We start from the raw sequence: 25,138 nt of genomic DNA, 5'->3' as shown, positions 1-25,138 counted from the left end.
AGGAGCTTTGGGGCTCCAAACCAGCAATTTAAAGAGATTTGGGGCTCAAAAACCCCCACCTGGGGAGCTTTTGGGCTAAGAAACAGCAATCTCAGGAGCTCTGGGGCTCCAAAATGGCAATATAGGGAGCTTTTGGGCTCAGAAACAGTGACTGAGGGAGGTTTTTGGCTCAAAACCAGCAATTTAGGGAACTCTTGGCCCGAGAAACACTCACTTAGGCAGTTTTTGGGCCTCCAAAACAGCCTTTTAGGGAGATTTGGGGCTCAAAAAGACCCATTGAGGGAGCTTTTGGGCTCAGAAACTGCGACTTAGGGTGATTTTATGTGAGAAACAGCAATTTAGGGAGCTCTGGGGCTCAAAACCAGCAATTCAAAGAGATTTGGGTCTCAGAAACACCCACCTGGTGTGAAGAATGTGGTGGTGATTCGTGTTAAAATATGATGACTTTGTTAAGAATTTACCATGTACATAAGTTAAAGGAGATTTGTCATGGTTTTATTGTTAAAAGGAATTTGGAGGTTTTTTTCCTCAGTGACAGGTGCTAAGTAGGTGGAAAATTACTGGCGGGACCCCCATCAGAAGTCCCCAGCAACACCGGATTGCGCAAGTAAAATATGATTGAAGGAATCCCGGCCAGGAGCCCCAGCAACATCAGAAAGCCCGGGAAAGTTTAGGGGGCTCTGCTGATTGGAGGAATCCCTGCCAGGAGCCCCAGCAACATCAGAAAACCCGGGAAAGTTTGAGGGACCCTGCTGCGCATGTGAAGGAGGGACTATAAAAGAGAGTGACGTAGCACCACCCGGTGCTCGTCGGTGCGGAGTGGGAAGCCCCCCCCTGCCCCCCGGCGTGCCTAGTTTTTTTTGCTTGTTCTTATTGCAAATAAATTTATTAAAGATATTTTCGCCTCTGCCTTGGCATTTATAACAATTTGGTGACCCCGACGTGATACTTCAGGACCCGTGGAGTGCTGGTTTTCAGGGGAGGCGCCCCACCTTTTAGGTGGCCCCTGGACTCCGGTACTTCCTCGGACCGACAGTATCACGAACAGAAGGCAATAAGAACAAGCAAAAGAAAATCGGGATTCCCAGACGACGCTCCCCGGAGATTCCCCGCGAAGGATCCAGGCGAAGACCTCGGACTGTGAGTGACGCCTGGTGTGGGAGGGTTTTCTGCCTGAGTGAGTGCGGTGTGACGGAGACGTGACTGTGTCACGAAGCGAGTGCGGAGCCCTTCTAGCCGCGGTTCCAGAGTCTCGCGAGAGGCCTGGCCGGCGAAGGGGCGAAGCGAAAGGAGTGAGTGTGGTGTGACTGAGACGTGACAGTGTCACGAAGCGAGTGCGGAGCCCTTCTAGCCGCGGTTCCAGAGTCTCGCGAGAGGCCTGGCCGGCGAAGGGGCGAAGCGAAAGAAAAAAAAAAAAAAAAAAGGTTTGAAAGGACTCAGGCAAGGGTTTTCAGGATAGGCATTATCCTAGGGTTGATACGGGATTAGTTTTATCCCAGGGTTGCCGGCAAAAGATTCGGGATAGGTTTTATCCCAGGGTTAAGAGATTCGGGATAGGTTTTATCTCAGGGTTATGGGCCAGAAAGGGAGTAAATCCCGTGGCTCGGGGAACCCACGGAGAGGTTCCCAGAAAGGGAGCGATTTGCCCGATATTTCTCAGGACAGTCCCCTGGGTTATATGCTAAAAAATTGGAATAATTGGCCTGAAACAAAAGGAAAAAGCAAAGAAAAAATGATTCAGTATTGCATGATTGAGTGGACTAAAGAACCTATTAAATTTGATCGTTTATTTTGGCCAAAATTTGGAACTACTGACGATTGGACATGTCAGGCATTAAATTCGTATGTAAGCAATAAAAAACCTTATAATCAAGAAGAATGTGACTACGCCCAGGCGTGGAGAGGTTCCCGAATAACATCAAAAATCCTCTTACTAAAGAATAAAAATACAGACAAAAAACCCTTGAAAGATGAGGAATGGGAACCTTTAGAAAATCTTCCTCCTCCTTATGGGATAAACTCAGAGGATGAGGAACCAAAACCTAGCGCTCCTTCCCCTCCACCAGCTAGCAGAACCCGTAATCGGGAAAAACAGAAACAGCTAGAAGATAATGAAGCAGATGTTTGGGGAGGTAATTTATACCCCTTACGAGAAGTGCCTATGGGGGGAGGCACAGGAGGAATAGGATTTGTAAGCGTCCCCCTTAACACCGGAGACGTGAGAGCATTTAAGAAAGAGATGGGAAAACTTCTAGATGACCCATTAGGAGTGTCTGAAAGGCTTGATCAATTCCTGGGACCTAACACCTATACCTGGGATGAAATGCAGTCAATTATGGGCATCCTCTTTACAACAGAGGAAAGGCAAATGATTAGACAAGCCGGAATGCGTTTGTGGGAGCAACAAAATCAAGCGGGGCCGCCAGCAGATCAGAAATGGCCCAATGTCCGCCCTAATTGGGATAATCAGCAAGAGCAGGGCAGACAGAATATGAGGGACCTTCGAAATTTAATAGTGGCTGGCATTAGAGAAGCAGTTCCTCGAGGACAGAATATTAACAAAGCATTTAGCGAACATCAAGGGAGAGATGAATCACCCACTGATTGGCTAGAAAGATTAAGAAAGAGTTTACAAATGTATTCGGGGGTAGACCCGACCTCCCCGGTGGGAGAGGCTTTACTAAAAACTCAATTCGTAGCCAAATCGTGGGGTGATATCAGAAAGAAATTAGAAAAGTTAGACGACTGGCAAGATCGGGGTCTGCAGGAGCTGTTGAGAGAAGCACAGAAGGTGTATGTTAGAAGGGACGAAGAAAAGCAGAAAGTGAAGGCGAAGATATTTGTTGCAGCCGTCAGAGAAACTCAGCGGAGAGAGGAGAAGCCTCAGAGATCTCGCTCTAATGAATCACCTGGAGCATTAGGTGGTGAAAAGAGAGGGACAGTAATTAGGGAAAACACATTAGCCTGCTATTATTGTGGAAAGAAGGGACATTTACAACGGAATTGTAGAAAGCGAGAGCGGGATGAAAGGATGTTTAAAGAAGAATAGGGGTGTCAGGGGCTCTATTTCCTGGGGACAAAGACATCAGAGGAGCCCTTGATAAAATTGAAATTAGGTCCCCAGGGAGAAGAGTTTGAGTTTTTAGTAGATACGGGTGCCGAGAAATCGACTGTAAAAAGTATTCCGAGGGGATGTAAAGTAAAAAAAAGAAACTGCTCTAGTAATAGGAGCTAAAGGGGAGCCATTTAAAGTACCAATTGTCGGGGATGTAGAAATAGAATCCCAACACCGTATCGTTATAGGGGATTTATTGTTGCTACCAGAGGCTGAAAATAACCTTCTGGGAAGAGATTTAATTACGGAGTTAAAATTAAAAATAATAGTACAAGAAAAAGAAATAAAAATTTATACATTAACAGAAAAAGACGAACAACAAATAGATCCGAAGGTCTGGTATACGAAAGGAGAGACTGGAAAACTTGAAATAAAGCCTATTAAAATTAATTTAATTGATCCGGAGACACCAATTCGGATAAAACAATACCCCATTCCCCTAAAGGGCCGAGAGGGGTTGAAACCAATAATAGACGAATTATTAAGTAAAGGCACATTGGAACCTTGCCTGTCTCCACATAACACACCTATTTTACCAGTTTTAAAATCAGACGGATCTTACAGATTAGTGCAAGATTTAAGGGCTGTGAATCAACGAACTGTAGCTCGTTTCCCTGTGGTAGCAAACCCCTATATGCTACTTAACCAACTATCCCCTGACTATATTTGGTACAGTGTAATTGATTTAAAAGATGCATTTTGGTCCTGCCCCCTAGACGAAGGGAGCAGAGACTATTTTGCGTTTGAATGGGAAGATCCATTTAATAATAGAAAGCAACAACTTAGATGGACAGTACTTCCCCAAGGGTTTACTGAATCACCCAACCTCTTTGGACAGGCATTAGAGAAATTATTACTAACATTCAAACCATCCTCAGGAATAAAACTCCTACAATATGTAGATGATCTATTAATAGCTGGACAGACTGAGAATGATGTCAGGACAGGGACTATAGAATTATTGAACTTTCTAGGAGAAAAAAGATTAAAGGTTTCAAAGTCTAAATTACAGTTTGTAGAAAATGAAGTAAAGTACTTGGGACACTGGCTCAGTAAAGGGGAGAAGAAATTAGATCCTGAAAGGATATCAGGAATATTGTCTTTGTCACCACCCAAAACAAAAAGAGAAATTCGTCAGGTATTAGGATTATTAGGATACTGCAGACAATGGATAGAAGGATATAGTGAAAAGGTAAAATTTTTATATGAAAAGCTAGTGTCTGACAGGTTGAAGTGGACTGAGGAGGATGAGAATAGATTTCAGAAACTAAAAGAAACACTGGCTGAGCCTCCAGTGTTAAGTTTACCAGATGTTAAAAGACCTTTTCAATTATTTATAACTACCTCAAATCAAACTGCTTATGGGGTTCTAACCCAAGATTGGGCTGGAAGTAAAAAACCAATTGGATATTTTTCAAAATTGTTAGATCCCGTAAGCAGGGGCTGGCCAACATGCTTACAGTCTTTAGTGGCAGCCGCCTTACTAATTGAGGAGGCACGAAAAGTGACCTTCGGAGCCAATATTGCAGTGTTTTCTCCTCATGATGTGCGTAGTGTACTACAACAAAAAGCTGAGAAATGGCTCACTGATAGTCGACTACTGAGGTATGAGACTATCCTAATAGAAGCACCAGAACTAGAATTGAGAGTAACCAGTGCTCAAAACCCTGCTCAATTTTTATATGGAGATCCTAGAGGTGAATTGAGTCACGACTGCATTGAAGCAATAGAATTACAGACCAAGATAAGACCTGATCTAGAAGAAGCCGAATTATCTGAAGGCCAAAGGTTGTTTATAGATGGGTCCTCTAGAGTTGTAGATGGGAAAAGGAAATCAGGATATGCAATAGTCGATGGAACCAAGTTAGTGGTTAAAGAATCAGGCTCTCTCAGTCCTGCATGGTCAGCTCAAGCATGTGAACTATACGCTCTATATCGAGCTCTTGAAATTTTGAGAGACACGAAAGGCACTATATATACAGATTCTAACTATGCCTTTGGGGTGGTTCACACCTTTGGAAAGATCTGGGAAGAAAGAGGAATGATTAATACTCAGGGAAAAGATCTGGTGCATCAAGAATTGATAGTTCAAGTATTGCAGGCATTGAGAGGTCCTGAAGAAATAGCTGTAGTGCACATAAAAGGACATCAAAAAGGAACAGGATATCAAACTAGAGGTAATAATCTAGCAGATGAAGAGGCAAAAAAGGCAGCTTTAAGGGAACTGATAAAGCTATATGTAATTGAACAGGGGGTAGATTATGGGAAAAAGGTATATAACCCTCAAGAACTAACTGAGATTCAGAAGTTAGGGGCTACCATGATAGATGGGAAATGGATTCTTCCAGACAAGAGGGAGATACTACCTAAAGGATATACTAGAAGAATAATAAATAGATTACACCAAAGCACTCATTGGGGCACTAAGGCTTTAAGTGATCATTTCCTAAGGCATTTTGGTTGTATTGGAATATATGAAATTGCAAAACAAGCTACTTATGGTTGTTTAACATGTCAAAAAATTAACAAAAGAACTATGAGACAGGCCGCAGCTGGTGGAAGGAAAACAGCTTATCGACCTTTTGAAAGGATCCAAGTAGATTTTACAGAACTACCAAAAGTTGGGAGGTACAGATACTTACTAGTAATGGTGGATCAGTTAACTCACTGGGTAGAGGCATTTCCTACCACCAGAGCGACTGCTCAATCAGTAGCTAAAATATTGCTAGAACAAATTATACCACGATTTGGAATTATAAAAGTATTTGATTCGGATCAGGGTACTCATTTTACATCTAAAATTATAAAATTAATTACAGAAGCCCTAGGCATTACTTGGGAATATCACACTCCATGGCATCCACAAAGTTCTGGACGGGTAGAGCGAATGAATCAGACCTTGAAACAACAGTTATCCAAATTAATGATAGAAACCAAACTCTCATGGATTAAATGCCTACCCTTAGCCCTACTTCATATTAGGACTATGCCAAACTCGGAGACAGGCCTCTCACCTTTTGAAATGTTATACGGAATGCCATATTCCCAAGGTATGCCTCTGGGGCATCCACTGATAGAAGACGTAACGATTCAACAATACATTAAAACTATTGAGAAAAATCTAAAAGAATCAAGAATGAAGGGAATATTGGCCCAGACGACTCCTTTAGGATTTGCAGTGCATAAAATACAACCTGGAGATAAAGTAATGATTAAAATCTGGAAGGAGGAAAGCTTATCTCCTAGATGGGAAGGACCATTCCTGGTATTGTTGACTACGGAGACAGCTGTAAGAACTGCTGAAAGAGGATGGACTCATATTTCCAGGGTGAAAGGACCAGTCACAGGTGAATCAAACTGGAAGATCGAGTCAACGCCTGGAGATTTGAAGCTCCGAATGCGACGGAGTTAAAATAGGACCGGACTTACCAAGGCAGACAGAGCGACATCAACAGTAGTAAAGATCCTGAATCGTCCACATGAACCCTGTGTGTATGTATATATGTTAAAAAGTTGTAACATTCACAGGGGTTTTTTTTCGGTTTTAGACTGTTTTGCATGAAAACATAAGTCAGTTTATATAGTTGGACAAAGAAACTGAAAAAAGGGGAAGTAATAGAGTGAGGGAAAAGCTGAGAGTAAGTCCAAGTGAGGGCAAGACCGGATTGGCCTCCATTTTTGCTGTTAAGAAGACACAAACCCGACCGTTGGCAGCAACCCAATGGGTCCAGGGATAAACAGAAAAATGTGCCATACCGGACCTCACTATGGCGACTGGCTTTTTCCCCTCATTTTGTGTGTTGGCCTCGTGATGGCTAAAAAGGGTCAAAACACTACCAACTTATATGACCCCTTTGAAGAGAATGAGTTTGTTCTGTTAGCAAAAACTATAAGTAAAACTTTCAATTTAAGTCATTGTTGGGTTTGTGGGGGACCTTTAGGATTGTCAAGTTGGCCGTGGGTTTCTGTACCGCTTTCCCCATCACAAATTGTAAGTAACTATAGTGATGTTAATAATACTACCTGGGAAGATAGTGAAAAATGGCCAGTTCAATTTCCTAACAAGGGTAAATTTTGTCTGAACCGAACTCAGAAAGGAGGAGTTGATGTGGGAGAGAGTAAGTGTCAATGGACACTTACACATAAGTTAATTAACAAAGATAGAGGTATCTATATATGGTTGTGGCTTAACGAACAAGGACGCAGCAAAGGATTCAAGGGGTTCTGGTCAGACAAAAATGAAACCGAATATGCCAAACTACAAGGAAACAGTTTTTATAATCGAACTTGCGAATGGAAAAATGACACTGGGTCCTGGTATTGTACTATACGGATAAATAACAATTTAAACGAAGTTTTCAGCCCTTTGGGTGACAAAAATACGACTTATTTTCAAACCCCAAGGACTGCAGAGGGACCATTTGCCAAAGGTACGAAGGCCAAAAAAGGCCACTATTGGATATGCGGACATACTGCCTACAAACAATTACCGACAAACTGGTCAGGAATTTTTTATATAGGGATTATCCGACCTCTATTTTTCCTTCTTCCAGAGGCGGATGGCCCCCAATTAGGAATAAAATTATATGATAAATTAGGAAATAAGAGTATTACCCGTCGTAAGCGATCCATTGATTTCAAAATAGGTGGAACACAGAAGTGGGGGGAAAATGAGTGGCCTCCTGAGAGAATAATTAAACACTATGGACCTGCCACCTGGAACCCTAATGAACCAATATCAGGGGCAAGAGAACCAATTTATAATTTGAATCGTATAATTAGACTGCAAGCAGTTTTAGAAATCATTACGAATAAAACTGCTAATGCCATAGATCTTTTAGCTCAACAAGCTCAACAGATGCGCACTGCGATCCTCCAACATCGCATGGTCCTGGACTACCTGCTTGCTGAAGAGGGAGGGGTATGTGGAAAATTAAATGTCTCTAATTGTTGCCTAGAAATAGATGATGTAGGAGAAGTGGTCCTTCAATTGACCACAGATATCAGAAAACTGGCTCATGTCCCTGTCCAAACATGGAGTGGCTGGAATGGCGATCTATGGTCCTGGTTACCTGGAGCCCCGTGGGTAAAACAGCTTTTATTTTACTTGTTGTGTGCATTTGCTGCCCTAATGTTTATACCATGTATGATTCCATGTTTTATTAGATTGATTCATTCAGTTGTTCAAGGGATGCAAATCTCTGCAATACCAATGGATCCTGAATTAGCCAAAGGAGGAGAGGTACACCCACTAATGATAGTTAAAATAAAGAAAACAGAACACCCAAATCCTGTACAACAAACCCTAACACGTTTTGAAACCGAAACACGAATCAATTTAATAAAACAAAAGGTGAGGGATTGTGAAGAATGTGGTGGTGATTCGTGTTAAAATATGATGACTTTGTTAAGAATTTACCATGTACATAAGTTAAAGGAGATTTGTCATGGTTTTATTGTTAAAAGGAATTTGGAGGTTTTTTTCCTCAGTGACAGGTGTTAAGTAGGTGGAAAATTACTGGCGGGACCCCCATCAGAAGTCCCCAGCAACACCGGATTGCGCAAGTAAAATATGATTGAAGGAATCCCGGCCAGGAGCCCCAGCAACATCAGAAAGCCCAGGAAAGTTTAGGGGGCTCTGCTGATTGGAGGAATCCCTGCCAGGAGCCCCAGCAACATCAGAAAACCCGGGAAAGTTTGAGGGACCCTGCTGCGCATGTGAAGGAGGGACTATAAAAGAGAGTGACGTAGCACCACCCGGTGCTCGTCGGTGCGGAGTGGGAAGCCCCCCCTGCCCCCCGGCGTGCCTAGGTTTTTTTTTGCTTGTTCTTATTGCAAATAAATTTATTAAAGATATTTTCGCCTCTGCCTCGGCATTTATAACACTGGGGAGCTTTTGCACTAAGAAACAGCAATTTAGGGAGCTCTGGGGCTCCAAAATCCGACTTAGGGAGATTTGGGGCTCAGAAACAGTGACTTGGGGAGGATTTAGTCTCAAAACCAGCAATTTAGGGAGCTCTTGGCCCAAGAAACACTCACTTAGGCAGCTTTTGGGCCTCCAAAACAGCCTTTTAGGGAGCTTTTGAGGTCAGAAACACTTATTTGGGGATCTTTTGGGCTCAAATCCAGCAATTCAAAGAGATTTGGGTCTCAGAAACACCCGCCTGGGGAGCTTTTGGGCTAAGAAACAGCAATTTCGGGAGCTCTGGGGCTCCAAAATGTTAATATAGGGAGCTTTGGGGCTCAGAAACAGTGACTTGGGGAGGTTTTTGTCTCAAAACCAACAATTTAGGGAGGTCTTCAGCCAGAGGAACACCCACTTAGGCAGCTTTTGGGCCTCCAAAACACCCTTTTAGGGAGCTTTTGAGCTCAGGAAAAAGTCTGCAGGGAGCTTTGCGGCTAAGAAACATCCATTTTGTAGCTTTTAGGCTCAGAAGAACCAAGACAGGGAGCGACTTAGGAAGCTTTTGTGCTAAGAAACAGCAACTGAGAGAGTTTTGGGGCTCCAAAAGCCCAACTTAGGGAGATTTTGGGCTCAGAAACAGCAACTTAGGGTTGTTTTCAGCTGAGTAACAGCAATTTAAGGAGCTTTGGGGCTCCAAACCAGCAATTTAAAGAGATTTGGGGCTCAGAAACCCCCACCTGGGGAGCTTTTGGGCTAAGAAACAGCAATTTCGGGAGCTCTGGGGCTCCAAAATGTCAATATAGGGAGCTTTTGGGCTCAGAAAGAGTGACTGAGGGAGGTTTTTGGCTCAAAACCAGCAATTTAGGGAGCTCTTGGCCCGAGAAACACTCACTTAGGCAGCTTTTGGGCCTCTAAAACAGCCTTTTAGGGAGATTTGGGGCTCAAAAAGACCCATTGAGGGAGCTTTTGGGCTCAAAACCAGCAATTTAATGATATCTGGGGGTCAGAAACCCCCACCAGGGGAGCTTTTGGGCTAAGAAACAGCAATTTCGGGAGCTCTGGGGCTCAGAAGCAGCCACTTAACCATCTTCTGGGCCTCAAAAACATCTGTCTGGGCAGCATTTGAGCTCAGAAAAAACAATGCAGGGAGCTCTGGAGCTCAGAAGGAGCAATTTAGGTAGGTTTTGGGCCAAGAAATACCGATTTATGGGGCTTCTGGGCCTGAGAAACAGCTGTTTTGGGAGCATTTGGGCTCAGAAACACCGATTTGGGGGCTTTTGGGCTCAGAAAGACCCATTTAGGGAGCTCTGGGTCTCCAAACCAGCAATTCAAAGAGATTTGGGTCCCAGAAACACCCTCCTAGGGAGCTTTTGCACTAAGAAACAGCAATTTCGGGAGCTCTGGGGCTGCAAAATGTCAATATAGGGAGCTTTTGGGCTCAGAAAGAGTGACTGAGGGAGGTTTTTGGCTCAAAACCAGCAGTTTAGGGAGCTCTTGGCCTGAGAAACACCCACTTAGGCAGCTTTGGGGCATCCAAAACACCCTTTTAGGGAGCTTTTAGGCTCAAAAAGACCCATTGAGGGAGCTTTTGGACTCAAAACCAGCAAAATAATGATATCTGGGGGTCAGAAACCCCCACCTGGGGATCTTTTGGGCTAAGAAACAGCAATTTAGGGAGCTTTGGGGCTCCAAAAGCCCAACTTAGGGAGATTTGGGGCTCAGAAACAGTGACTTGGGGAGGTTTTTGTCTCAAAACCAGCAATTTAGGGAGGTCTTAGCCCGAGAAACACTCACTTAGTCAGCATTTGGGCCTCTAAAACACCCTTTTAGGGAGCTTTTGAGCTCAGGAAAAACTCTGCATGGAGCTTTGTGGCTAAGAAACATCCATTTTGTAGCTTTTAGGCTCAGAAAAACCAAGACAGGGAGCGACTTAGGAAGCTTTTGTGCTAAGAAACAGCAACTGAGAGAGTTTTGGGGCTCCAAAAGCCCAACTTAGGGAGATTTTGGGCTCAGAAACAGCAACTTAGGGTTGTTTTCAGCTGAGTAACAGCAATTTAAGGAGCTTTGGGGCTCCAAACCAGCAATTTAAAGAGATTTGGGGCTCAGAAACCCCCATCTGGGGAGCTTTTGGGCTAAGAAACAGCAATTTCGGGAGCTCTGGGGCTCCAAAATGTCAATATAGGGAGCTTTTGGGCTCAGAAAGAGTGACTTGGGGAGGTTTTTGGCTCAAAACCAGCAATTTAGGAAGCTCTTGGCCTGAGAAACACTCACTTAGGCAGCTTTTGGGCCTCCAAAACAGCCTTTTAGGGAGATTTGGGGCTCAAAAAGACCCATTGAGGGAGCTTTTGGGCTCAAAACCAGCAATTTAATGATATCTGGGGGTCAGAAACCCCCCCAGGGGAGTTTTTGGGCTAAAAAACAGCAATTTCGAGAGCTCTGAGACTCCAAAATGTTAATATAGGTATCTTTGGGTCTCAGAAACAATGACTTGGGGAGGTTTTTGGCTCAAAACCAGCAATTTAGGTAGCTCTTAGCCCGAGAAACACTCACTTAGGCAGCTTTTGGTCCTCCAAAACACCCTTTTAGGGAGCTTTTGAGGTCAGAAACACTTATTTGGGGATCTTTTGGGCTCAAATCCAGCAATTCAAAGAGATTTGGGTCTCAGAAACACCCGCCTGGGGAGCTTTTGGGCTAAGAATCAGCAATTTCGGGAGCTCTGGGTCTCCAAAATGTCCATATAGGGAGTTTTTGGGCTCAGAGACAGTGACTGAGGGAGGTTTTTGGCTCAAAACAGCAATTTAGGGAGCTCTTGGCCTGAGAAACACCCACTTAGGCAGCTTTTGGGCCTCCAAAACAGCCTTTTAGGGAGCTTTTGGGCTCAAAAAGAACCATTGAGGGATCTTTTGGGCTCCGAAACTGCGACTTCAGGTGGTTTTTAGGTGAGAAACAGTAATTTAGGGAGCTCTGGTGCTCAAAACCAGCAATTTAAAGGGATTTGGGTCTCAGAAACACCCACCTGGGGAGCTTTTGCACTAAGAAACAGCAATTTAGGGAGCTTTGGGGCTCCAAAATGTCAATATAGGGAGCTTTTGGGCTCAGAAAGAGTGACTGAGGGAGGTTTTTGGCTCAAAACCAGCAATTTAGGGAACTCTTGGCCCGAGAAACACTCACTTAGGCAGCTTTTGAGCCTCCAAAACAGCCTTTTAGGGAGCTTTTCAGCTCAGAAACACTTATTTGGGGATCTTTTGGGCTCAAATCCAGCAATTCAAAGAGATTTGGGTCTCAGAAACACCCGCCTGGGGAGCTTTTGGGCTAAGAAACAGCAATTTCGGGAGCTCTGGGGCTCCAAAATGTTAATATAGTGAGCTTTGGGGCTCAGAAACAGTGACTTGGGGAGGTTTTTGGCTCAAAACCCGCAATTTAGGGAGGTCTTGAGCCTGAGGAAAAGCCACTTAGGCAACTTTTGGGCCTCCAAAACACCCTTTTAGGGAGCTTTTGAGCTCAGGAAAAAGTCTGCAGGGAGCTTTGCGGCTAAGAAACATCCATTTTGTAGCTTTTAGGCTCATAAAAAACAAGACAGGGAGCGACTTAGGAAGCTTTTGTGCTAAGAAACAGCAACTGAGAGAGTTTTGGGGCTCCAAAAGCCCAACTTAGGGAGATTTTGGGCTCAGAAACAGCAACTTAGGGTTGTTTTCAGCTGAGTAACAGCAATTTAAGGAGCTTTGGGGCTCCAAACCAGCAATTTAAAGAGATTTGGGGCTCAAAAACCCCCACCTGGGGAGCTTTTGGGCTAAGAAACAGCAATTTTGGGAGCTGTGGCGTTCCAAAATGTCAATATAGGGAGATTTGGGGCTCAGAAACAGTGACTGAGGGAGGTTTTTGGCTCAAAAGCAGCAATTTAGATAGCTCTTGGCCTGAAGAACAGCCACTTAGGCATGTTTTGGGCCTCCAAAACTCCCTTTTAGGGAGCTTTTGGGCCTTCAAAACACCCTTTTAGGGAGCTTTTGTGTTCAAAAGCAGCAATTTAATGATATCTGGGGGTCAGAAACCCCCACCTGGGGAGCTTTTGGGCTATGAAACAGCAATTTCGGGAGCTCTGGGGCTTAGAAACAGCCACTGAATTAGCTTCTGGGTCTCAAAAGCATCTGTTTAGGCAGCATTTGAGCTCAGAAAAAACAATGCAGGGAGCTCTGGAGCTCAGAAGGAGCAACTTAGGTAGGTTTTGGGCCAAGAAATACCCATTTATGGGGCTTCTGGGCCTGAGAAACAGCCGTTTAGGGAGCATTTGGGTTCAGAAACACCAATTTGGGGGCTTTTGGGCTCAGAAAGACCCATTTACGGAGCTCTGGGTCTCCAAACCAGCAATTCAAAGAGATTTGGGTCCCAGAAACACCCTCCTAGGGAGCTTTTGCACTAAGAAACAGCAATTTTGGGAGCTCTGGGGCTGCAAAATGTCAATATAGGGAGCTTTTGGGCTCAGAAAGAGTGACTGAGGGAGGTTTTTGGCTCAAAAGCAGCAATTTAGATAGCTCTTGGCCTGAGGAACAGCCACTTAGGCATGTTTTGGGCCTCCAAAACACAATTTTAGGGAGCTTTTGTGCTCAAAAACACCCATCGAGGGATATTTTGGGGTGAGAAACTGCGAATTTAGGTGGTTTTTAGGTGAGAAACACAATTTAGGGAGCTCTTGTCCTGAGAAACACCAACTTAGGCAGCTTTTGGGCCTCCAAAACTCCCTTTTAGGGAGCTTTTGGGCCTTCAAAACACCCTTTTAGGGAGCTTTTGGGTTCAAAAGCAGCAATTTAATGATATCTGGGGGTCAGAAACCCCCACCTGGGGAGCTTTTGGGCTAAGAAACAGCAATTTCTTAGCTGTTTCTGGGGCTCCAAAATGTCAATATAGGGAGCTTTTGGGCTCAGAAAGAGTGACTTGGGGAGGTTTTTGGCTCAAAACCAGCAGTTTAGGGAGCTCTTGGCCTGAGAAACACCCACTTAGGCAGCTTTTGGGCCTCCAAAACAGCCTTTTAGGGAGATTTGGGGCTCAAAAAGACCCATCGAGGGATCTTTTGGGCCTAGAAACTGCGACTTAGGGTGATTTTATGTGAGAAACAGTAATTTAGGGAGCTCTGGGGCTCAAAACCAATTTAAAGGTATTTGGGTCTCAGAAACAGCCACCTGGAGAGCTTTTGCACTAAGAAACTTTTACTGAGGGAGGTTTTTGGTTCAAAACCAGCAATTTAGGGAGGTCTTGGGCCTGGGATACACCCACTTAGGCAGCTTTTGTGCAGAACCAGGTCTTTGGGGAAAAGAAGAGTTTTCCTGAGGTGACTCCCTGTCCCTAAGGCTGGCTGTCAGCCTGCAGCCCGTGTGTGCCCTGTGCCGGGGAGCTGGCCAGGGGGCTGTCAGGGGAGCCGAGAGTTCAGACAGCACCTTCCTGGGGCGCTGGCTGGGACAGGCTGGGGAGGGTTTGAGCTTTGTGTGTGGAGGTCTGTGGTAGACAGGCGGGTCGGCATCGGCCTGTCAGCCCTGCGCAGCCCCAGAGAAGCAGCAAGGCTTTGGTGAGAAACAGGCCTTGGGAGAAAGATCAGAAGCTGCTGAGTTGTGCCAAGGTGTCAGGGAAAAACAACGGACAGCTGCAACACTGAACTGTGGGAACGTGCTGAGCTGTGAGAAGTTACCGCCGCGTGAACAGCGCGTGAACGAGAGGTGATTGGTCTGCACAGCGTGTGTTAGAGTGGTCTGATGGTGATAGGAGAAAAGGTTGATAGCTGTCTAATTGCTGATTTGCTAATTATGAAGTAAGAGCTTTAATGAGAGCATAAGATTGCCCGGTGCAGAGACACCTTCATAGTCGAGCGTCTCTGGTGTGTGGGCTGGTGGATTTATGTGTTGTCTTGTGAACCAGAATGATCACTTCATGTTGTGACTTTAACGTGCCTTCTGACTTAACCTGAACTTACGGTTAAGAGAAGAACAAGCAACCTGTTTTCTGAGGAAGGCTGTGAACTAGAAATGACTTAATGCTCTCCCGCAGAGCAACTGAAGTGCTATTAAAAACTGCCATCATTTCTTTCTGTTACTATGATCTTCAGAGTTCTTTTTTTCCTACTAAAACAGATTATTTTTTTTTTACTGTGTTCAGTGAGAGGGGAAAATAAACCTGAAAACAGGATATGTTTGCAAGTCCTCAAAGCTTGTTCTTAAATCTCTCTCTAAAAAAGTAAATGTTAGACCCAATTTTTTAAGTAGTGCTTAAAAACTTGGCTGTCACTGACTCTTTCTTTGTCCGTACCATATTAAAATGTCATACTCATTATGTGTACTGTTTTGAATGTTTGTTTTTTTTTTTTTTGTACTTGCCTATCTTTGCTCTTGCATGTCAACTTTTTATCTTTGTGCTGCAGAAGGAGTCTTGCAAAAAATGGGGAAGAAAGATAGACGGTGAGTTACGGAGAATCGTGAGGTGTCCCGCAACATAGATATAGTAGGATACTAATTTAATTTAATTTACTATTTTTGTATAAGCAGTGTATTTCACATAGGGAAACTAGTTGTAATTTTAATTTAGCTGAAATAACTTCTTCCACGGAGTAGTGTAGTCTAAAATAACATTTGGTTTTGCTCTGTAGTTATAATTTAATATCTTACTGTTATAGTTATGCTACAGATACGCTCTAAGGGTGGAGGGAATATCTTCTTCAGAAGCCATGAAGTGGCAGTGATGTGCTGAAATCCATGTCTTCTGCTACGCTTTCTGAATTGCCTTATGATTTTTGAATAGACGCTGTTTACAAATAGCTGGTTTAGTTCTTGGCTTTTCACTTCAAATCTTACTAAAAGATGAATTCATTGATGTCTGCTTCATCTATGTTTGTTCTTGTGCCAGCCTTGCCTGGGAGCTTAAGTACTCCTCTGTCCCTAGAGGAACTGATGTTAAAATGATACACAGCAATCATATTTTCTCTGTCTTATTTTTGCTCTGTTAAATTAAGTTCTTGCTGTCCTTTTGAATGACAGGCACTTCACTTTTTAAACATCTTCATAGCCTGCTTTCAGAGTGTTTTATTCAGATCTGAATTCCATTTTTTAATTTATTTTTTTCCTGATGAAACCAGAATTGTCCCTAGTACTTTGTATAGCATCTCTGAAATGCCTGTATGATATTTTTTTTTTTTGTCTGCTGGGAATTGCTTTTTCCTGGGTTCTGCCACACTCTTGGATTATTAACCTGTGAATGATCAATACACTTTGGTTTTGTATCTGGAGAAGTATTTAACTATCATGTGTCCTAAGCCCTATTTTAGAGCAGAAATTCTTGTGCTGAAATCTTGGGTGTCAGAATGATGTTCCTATTCTCTCCTCTTATACTTTAATTTAATCTTTTGTGTATATGGAGTGCCTTGAGAATGTTACTATAGAGGCACCAAATATGCCCATGTTAGGTTTTCTGCACATTTGTGACTGATCTTTCTTGTTTCTTTTAATTAGGAAAACCTCAATATTTACTCCCAAGGACAGGAAGAAATCCAAATGGGTGACAAAGAAATAGGTGAGCAGCCAGATGACATTGTAGGTTAGTTCTGTTTTAGATTTTCTTTACTATGCTCTAGCCAAAAGCCTTGTCTTAAACAATTGAGATGACCTGAACTAGCAGGTGTTTTTCACCTGTTGAAACATTCTGTGTTGCTGTTGGCATTACAAGCCATAGTCATGGACTCCAGGGCTGTAGTGTCGTGAGCTCAGAGCAGGTATTCAGAGAAAAACAAAAAATGGGTACTTTTCCAAAATGCTCACACGCTAAAAGGCGCCAGATGGCTGGGACGGGTGGGAACACAAAGAAACGGCCGGTGTTACTCAGAATGAGAAAGACCGATCTTACTACAGCAGGAGCAGGACAGTTTTCCTGGTGTTGAGCAGCACAGCGAGAGCATTTTGCGGAAGTCAGGTGGGCTGCCAGGGGTGTGTGGAAAGCTCCTCCCGAGCGTGAAGATCAGCAGGGGAGGAGGTAGCAGTGTTCCTTTCCATGTTCAGCAGCAGTCAGGGGAAGCTGCTGTCCGGGTCGTTAGTTAGGAGCTGCCATCCTGGTACTCGGTGGAAATACCATGAGGAATAAGGTTAAATGGTAACAGGCCGTCTTGTCTTGATGTTTGAAGTGAGGAGGGGGAACTTTAAGGTTTTGAGGAGAGCGATAGTTGTGATGAAGGCAGTCAGTCCAGTGAGCCTTGCAGGAGTTTTCTGGGTGGAAAAGAAGGGGGTGAGACTGTACTGAAGGACAGAAAAGGATGTGGCAGTAGCTGAGCCGATCAGTGTTCGATTTTGTGGTTGATCTCTGCATGCCTGCCAGAGAGCTCTGAGAGACAGTGGCAGGAGGGGGAGCCCAAATAATGCCCTGCTGGGCTACTGCCAGGCCCATCCCAGGGCCATCAGCCCATCCCAGTCCTCGATGCACGAGCCCGGAGGAGCCCAGGGGGGCACAGTGAGAGGCAGGGACCCAAAGCGAGGAGGAGAAGCTGCCTTGTCTGGGCCCCTCCCAGGGCTGCCCCAGCAGAGGTGTCAGCCCCGGTGGCCAGCTGTGACCCCATCTGGATGAGTCACTGGGAGCAGCTCTCCAAATCACCTTTTGGACTAAGGAGTTACTGTAGCCCAGGGGTGGGACGTACTGTGGGATGCAGGGGAAGAGCGGTGTGCACAGGACTTACGATGGGATCTTTAGGGCAGGAGCCAAAGGTGGGACAGGGGAGGGGTTGAGGTAATTTGGGGAGGAACAAGAGTGGGACAAGAGAGGGGCAAGGGGATAAAAAGGGCTGGTGACACATCCAGAGTTTGCTGGTCAGTGCTGACTGACTGTGCCCCACACCTGACCACCTCTGCGACCATCAGAGCTGGAGTAAGAGATGATTTATGCAACACCCAGTGAGGGCAGGATCTTGTACATGTGACACAGAGTGTGTGAGACTTGACCTCTGCCAATGGAACCTTACAAAAAGGTTCAAGGTAGATATCCAGTGTCAGTGAGCACTGGGGTGATCTTGTTCCTAATCACGGGCAGGCCAGAGAACAGTCTGTGGCCTGTTGTTAGGCCTGTGATTAGATCCGACCTAGCCTGTGGCTCCCATGTGCACACCTGGTGATCAGAGCTCCCTGCAGAGCAGTGAGAGGATACCTGGAGCCCCAGGAGTTGTCCAGTGAGAGGCTGAGCTAAAGAAACCAAGGTAGGGCAAGGCAGGAACAAAAAGAAACATGATCAGGTATGCCAAGGCCATCTGGCTGGAGAGGGAGAAGGACAGCTGCCTCATCGTTTGGAGATGAGGAGTTAGGAGAATGTCAACTCACAGCTTTAGTAAGAGCAGCTTTAACAGAAGGCACGGCAGTCTAGAGGGAGGAACTGTACGGCTTGGTTCAGGGGTGTGGGTCTCCGGCAGCTGGGCAGAAGAGACTCGTCCTGATAAATAGTGTGTGGAGTGGGAAGTAAGAGTGGGGCAATTAATTTGTGATCAAAGTGCAAACTCTGGAATTTTAATTTAGGAAAAACCTAAAATACAATTTTATAAGGAAAAGCATGCCAGGAAGGAGCGGGGAAAAAGTTTCCGTGTTGGTGTAAAGAAGATGAGTGGAGCGAGGGGAAGGACTAGAGGACCAGAAAACCAGAGACATTCACGCCTTTGAGAGGAGTGTTGGAGTACCAGTGACTGGGGATGGTAGTGATACCAAAATATTTTTTCAGTTTTCCACGTGCTGTCTGTGTATCTCGTGTAACCTTGCACTCAGAAAGCAGCACAACCTTTTGGGAAGAAACAAAAAACAGTCGTTCTTTCCAAGGCATGACATTCACTGAACCGTGGCGAGCAGGTGGGTGAACAGAGCATGTCCATTCCTCACCTGGCGCACAGCTGTGAAGGTGAGAGGGTGTTGTTAAGAACCTGCTAGACAATTATACTCTGCTTTTTTGCACTCTTGCCATCTTTCATGAAAAAACTTCAAGTTACTTTACAGAAGCCGGTGGCATAAACCGTCTGTGTTTGACATTATTTTCTGCTTGGGGCAGTTCAAACCATTGTGCATTGCCCGTTGTTGCTCATGTCATCTGTGGCAGAGGCAGGCCTGGGAGCTGGATTACCGTGCTTCGTCTTACCGCTGTAGAGTATTAAAAACATTTCCTTGAACCGCTTTCTCAAAAGAACAAGAACTGACTTTCTGAAATAGTGGTTTTCATAGGAGCTGCATCGTAGGTGAGCGAGATGATGGAATTGTGGGTACTGACGCTGATGAGAAGTCCCCCAGCGATGGGAGCGAGGGCAGAACAAGATCTGTATGTTTGCTGCTCTGTGCTTCCTGATTTCTGGGATGTGTCCTGCATGAATTGGTCTTAAGGCTTTGCAGGTTTTCAGATCTATTGTGTCCTTAACAGTAACGTAATAGTAAAGCCTATAGGCATCTGTGTAGTGCATTTTGAATCTAATTTGCAACAGTACTTCCAACCCGTTTAATGTTCTGTCACTGCACAGTAGTTCCATCGGAAGGCGGCGAGGCGGCAGGTGGTGGTGAAGACACTCGCTGTGTTACTCTTTCCGACAGAGGAGAACTGTTGAGCGCTGTCAAGCTCCAGTGGCCGGTACGTCACATGCACAGTTTCTCTTCAAGCTAACTTCTTGCAGAGGAGTGAGATTTTTCGGAATGAAAATATACACACACACTCAACTTCTATTTACATTTCTTACCTTCACTCTGCAAGTAAATGTTATGAAATGCATGGATCCTGTGCACGTTATCTTTCTTTGCCCTTTGGCACACTTACTGTTGATTTTTGTTCAAAAAATGACCTGTGCTTTACAGAGGTTTATTCAGAAAGAAAAGCATTGTAAGAGAAAATGTTATAAATAGAGGAAATGACTGAGGTTTTGTTACATAACAAATGCTCTAGAAAAACTCTTTTAAGGACAATCTAACAGATGAGTTTCAGCCTGATGTCTTTCAGACATGTGTGTCTTCTGGCACGTCTATCCCAAAGTCCTCAGCAAGTACCAGCAGTGGGGGGCAGCCTTTAGAATGTAATGTCAGTAAATTATAATTTATAAATAGATTTCAGCCACACTGAAATAAGTATCCCCTCGGGCTGTAACTTTTTGAAGGTAAAATCTTTGCAAGGTGTCAGTGTGTTTTGGGGGGTTCTTCCATCACACGGGTCAAGGTCAGTTGATGGTCTCCCCGTGCAGAATAACTGTTTCTTGCATTCGTACTGGCATGGGTATTTGTAAGTGCAAAGAGTTGTTAAAATAATTAATGGCTTAATGTCTGGAGTGACCATTTTCCTTTATTGACTCACGGATATTAAATGTAAACCCATTTGAAGGAATATTGATTTAGGAAGTTTATGGTCATTTGTTTATGGTTTTCTGCATTCACTTGCCATCGTTATAAAAGCAAAAACCTTCTAGCTGCACCCTAAGTTAGAAAGTGCCTTTCTCTTTCTCCTTCATTCAAACCAGGTGTCTTCCACTCAACTTCGGGAAAGACGAGTTAAAGGGAATTCGCAAGAATCAAATGAACATTGGAGCAAGTCTGTCTGATGGTGCTCCAGTGCAGACAGATTGTTTGGTGAGTATTTTTAGTTCATTGTCTCAGCGAGGTGTTTCCAGGGTTTATAAAAGCTTTCAGTAACGTGCTGCCTACAGCTACCTCGGTTTACGGTTTTCTCTCGAGCAATTTGAGAATTGCCCAGAACGTTCCCTTTGTGCTGACGTGTGGTTCCTGATGGAACCTCACTGAGGGCGCAGCTTTCTTTAACATGCAAAAATGTGTTGTGTTGACTTTCTCTTTAGGTCCGATGTGATGGTGTGGGTGGTCTTTCTGACCACATCGCATCTTTAAAAGAGATGGTCATTTTTCCGTTGCTGTACCCAGAAGTCTTTGAGAGATTGAAAGTCCAACCACCAAGGTAACAGATGTTGTTTGAAACTATAATTCACTTGTTTCCTGGAGAATATTTGACTGAGGTATCGATCCATTTCCATGCTTCAAAATTTTCAGCGGCGTTGATGGGGATTTTTAGCAGTAGCAAAAAGTAATTTCTTAAAGACGGATAGAATCCAGAATGTGGGTTCAAAGATTGAGTGTGTGGTGAGAATACACTTTAAAGGTGTCTTGCCTATAAAAGGTGGGGTTGTGTTGTTTTTAATTTGAGTTCTATGTACAAGTCAACTTGATTAGTTTGTAAGCAGGAAGGAATTACCTACTGGCAGTCACCTGTCGTTTGTTGCTTGGAAGTCCACTTGTCTCTCCCACTGACTCTTTTTCTCCAAGTGCTCAAGTAGACATTTTACAATCGATAGGACTTGCAACTAGAACCTTGCAGTGGGTGTTTGTGCTTGGGCTAAAATAAGAATGTGTCCACTTCTTAGCTGAATTAGTTCTGCGTTATGAGATGAAATTATTAGAGATTTAATTGTTAGCTTTATATATTCTTGGTCATGAAAACTCGACCATGGATATTGAAATATGACTTTAAATTCTTTGCTTTCAGTAACTTAAAATATTACGAATCATGAAAATAAAATCTTTCAGTGCTTTACTTCTTTATTCATTGGCATTCTCTTTGAAAGAGCAGTGTATTGCGGTTTTTAGATGAAGAGTATGCTTATCTGGAAATGCAGAATACCCTCCCGGCTTTAGACTTCCTCCTCATTTATCATCAGCAATGGATGGTCTGGGGGACCAAATCCGGTAACTCAAAGCTTTTTGAAGGAGAATGAAATGCTTCACTGTCAAATCTTGCTTCTTGTGAAAACAAGCATGAATACGCAGTGCGTCACTGAAACATGAACTGGTGATTCATGTTAGAGCCCAGTCTCATCCTTCACTGAAGTTTGTTCTTGTTTGGCCTCCCCGTGCTGTAACCACCCTGTTGGTTTGTCAGCAGTTTTGGAAGTGTCCTCCTGGGACACTGTGATCTTTTCTCAAGGTTTTGTACATCTGTGTTATCCTCTTTGTTCATGTTGTTTGCTGCCTTGTTGAATTGTGTAGGAACACAGAACTTCCACCCGTTTTGTCTTTTCTCACACTTGAGCTGTTCCTGCTGTTGCAGAGATGAAGTCTTTTGTTTAGGAGAGAAGAGCTGTGTGTTTTAAGGTGGGGGTTGTAATGGGTTTTTTTCTTACTTAATTTTTTTTGTTGTTGTTGTTGCAGAGGCTGTCTATTCTGTGGTCCACCAGGGACGGGAAAGACACTGATGTCTCGTGCACTGGCTAAAGAATGTAGCCAGGGTGGCAGGAGAGTAGCCTTTTTTATGAGAAAAGGTGCTGACTGCCTGAGCAAATGGGTGGGGGAATCCGAACAAGAGCTTCGTTTATTATCTGATCAGGTAAGGTTGAAATGTGCCATGTGTTCTGTCCGAGTTGGCACTGTAATTTTCTGTGGTCAGTATTTTTAAGAACAGTTCACTCCTTTTCGTGTTTTGTCAGCTCCTTCCACTGAAATGGGATTGCCAGTGTTTCCTTTTTCAGTGGGTTTTTTTAGGGGCTTGAAATCTTGAGGTGTACTGGGAAAGATTAATAAACAAGAAAACCTTGCAAAGCAAACCCCCACCCTCCGCCACCAAAAAAAAAAAAAAACCAAAAAACAACACACACAAAAACCCCCCAAAAAACAGCCACAAAAAGTGTTTCAAGAGGCAAGAGATATGGTGGCTTTAGATCAGAGGGAAGGAGATGCAGGCTAAAAGCACGGTCATTTAAATTCATAATGGCAGCTTGCTGCCAGAACCTGTAGTTGAATTAAGTCCCGGCTCTGTTCTCAGGGGCTGCCAAAGAGCTGTAAAAATGCCTGGTGTGATTTGTGTCCTGCCACCCGGTCTCGGGGGTTGACAGAGGCTGCTGTCTTCTGTTACTCGTGCCTCTTCATTCGCTCAACTAGTAGAGATCCCTGATGCTGGTCTGAAAAAGCTAGTTGCAGTGACTTTCCAACCATAACATTTTTCATGCATTTTCCCTTTCAAATAGTGCTGGTTTAGTTCTGTCAATATTCCTGTGTTTTCATTCCAGGCCCACCAGATGCGACCTTCGTTTATTTTCTTTGATGAGATAGATGGTCTCACTCCTGTGCGGTCCAGTAAGCAAGACCAAATTTATAGGTAGCCCATTTTTTGTACCTACATAGAAGCTGCTTGATCTTTGTGAAAAGACCACAACCTATTTAACTTTGTGACACATTCATTTATCCTGAAAACTAGTAATTCCGTGCTACTAAATTTCCAATGATTTTTAAACAAGAATTGAAAACAATTCGCTAAGCTTGAGATCAGCACAAGACTTGTGTTACCTTGTCTGGTTTTTTCTATCTTCAAATGAGCCACTAATCTGTTAAAAAATCAATTAAAAGCTTGTCCTTTCTGAGTGATCATTGGAGAAGGTCATGTAGAACGTAACAAAATTTTGGGCTGACCCAGTGCTGAGGGGTATGGTGGAGTTGGGAACTGTCAGTGTGAGGTTAATGGTTGGACTTAGTGACCTTCAAGGTCTTTTCCAACCAAGATGATGCTGTGATTCTGTGAAAATTTACTAAACCAGTGAATGAAAATTATATTTTCCTGTTAGCTCTATTGTTTCAACACTTCTGGCACTCATGGATGGCTTGGTCAGCAGAGGAGAGGTTGTGGTGATCGGAGCCACCAACAGGCTGGATGCCGTAGATCGTGCTTTGCGAAGACCCGGACGCTTTGATCGAGAGCTCCTCTTCAGCCTGCCAAATTGAGAGGTAAGAACTTAAACTCAGTCTTAACGCTAATGTGACAGAGTCCATCTTTATAACAAAACCACGTAACGATGCAGCATCACAGAGCTGTGAAAGTCAAAACCAGTGTTGTACAACTGGGACAGAAGAGGGATATCTGGAGAGACTGTGCTGTGCTGTGAGGGCAGGTCTGGTACTGAATATATATGATTAACGTGACTTCACCAAAGCTCTAGAGTTAGTTTTGGTTCAGTGTGACCAGCCAAGAAAATGGGATGCTTCTAGTCAAATATTTAAAAAGATTGAATGCATGAATTAGCTATAAATTACTGCTCTCTCATCTTGGAAATGAAAGAAATGTTTCCAGGCCCAGCATCCAGCCCCAGCTCAGGCTCTCCTGGCTGTGCCCCAGCTGCCCTGCTGCAACACACCCTGTCCCTCTGCACATCCGAACTGCAGGCGAGGCAAGCTGGGAACAGGACGGAGGGGCGGTGCTTCAGGGAAACAGTCCTCCAGCCAAGGCAGAGAGCGGCCGCCCACCTTTGGTCTGTCCGCGAGTAGGCAACCAAGGCTCAGGACCCTTTATTTCCAGAATTATTGCTGGCTTGTTGAACAAAAGCTCCATTTCAAATATCCTACCACTATTTCTTATGTTTGAAAAATGCTAAAGACCTGTTTCTGGAGGATTAGCGATATGTTAATCTCTCTGTAGAAAGAATTAAGTCTGTACACTCACGGGATGTCTATACAAACTACTGAAAGGAAGAATTCAACAAGGGGAAGAGCCTTAGGCTAAATTTTAAAAGATATTTAAATGCCATAACTAGTGTTCCTTGATGATTGTTAGTGGATCACAGAAGATAATAAAAGACAGCTGAAGTTCAATTTAAATGGCAGAGAAATGGAAAATTCTGTTGGCCTGGAATTCATTGATTTGATAATAACCTGAGACCCGTTGGAAGTAAGACCTGAGATGGCAACAGATAAACCAGTCTAATCTCTGGAAGAGCCTCTGAGAAATACACTCTCTGACAGATGAATCAGGGCTTTGGGACAAGCTGTGGTAGACACTGTGGAAGTTGCAGCACCCTCATGAGGGGGAAGGTGAGCACAGCACCAGGAGGAGGAGGAGAAAGCATCACGGGTGGTGACGACAGCAATGCCAGCCACACTGCGTGTAAGGAGAGACTGAGTCTTCTCATGCAGTTTTCATCATTTTCCTTCTTTCATGATGAGGCTACTAACAAGCACCTCCAAGTCCACTTGAGGGCTGGCATGCACCCCAGCTGCTGGCCTGGCCCTGGTTTTGCCAGCTTCTGGCCACCCTAGCGTCGGCGGCGGCCTGGCCGCTTGCGGGCTGAAGAGTCCTGGGAGCAGCTGGCCTTCCTCTTGGGG

Source organism: Strix uralensis, chromosome 31 (genome assembly GCF_047716275.1).
Source record: "Strix uralensis isolate ZFMK-TIS-50842 chromosome 31, bStrUra1, whole genome shotgun sequence".
Taxonomy (NCBI): domain Eukaryota; kingdom Metazoa; phylum Chordata; class Aves; order Strigiformes; family Strigidae; genus Strix; species Strix uralensis.
This window is presented reverse-complemented; position numbering follows the sequence as displayed.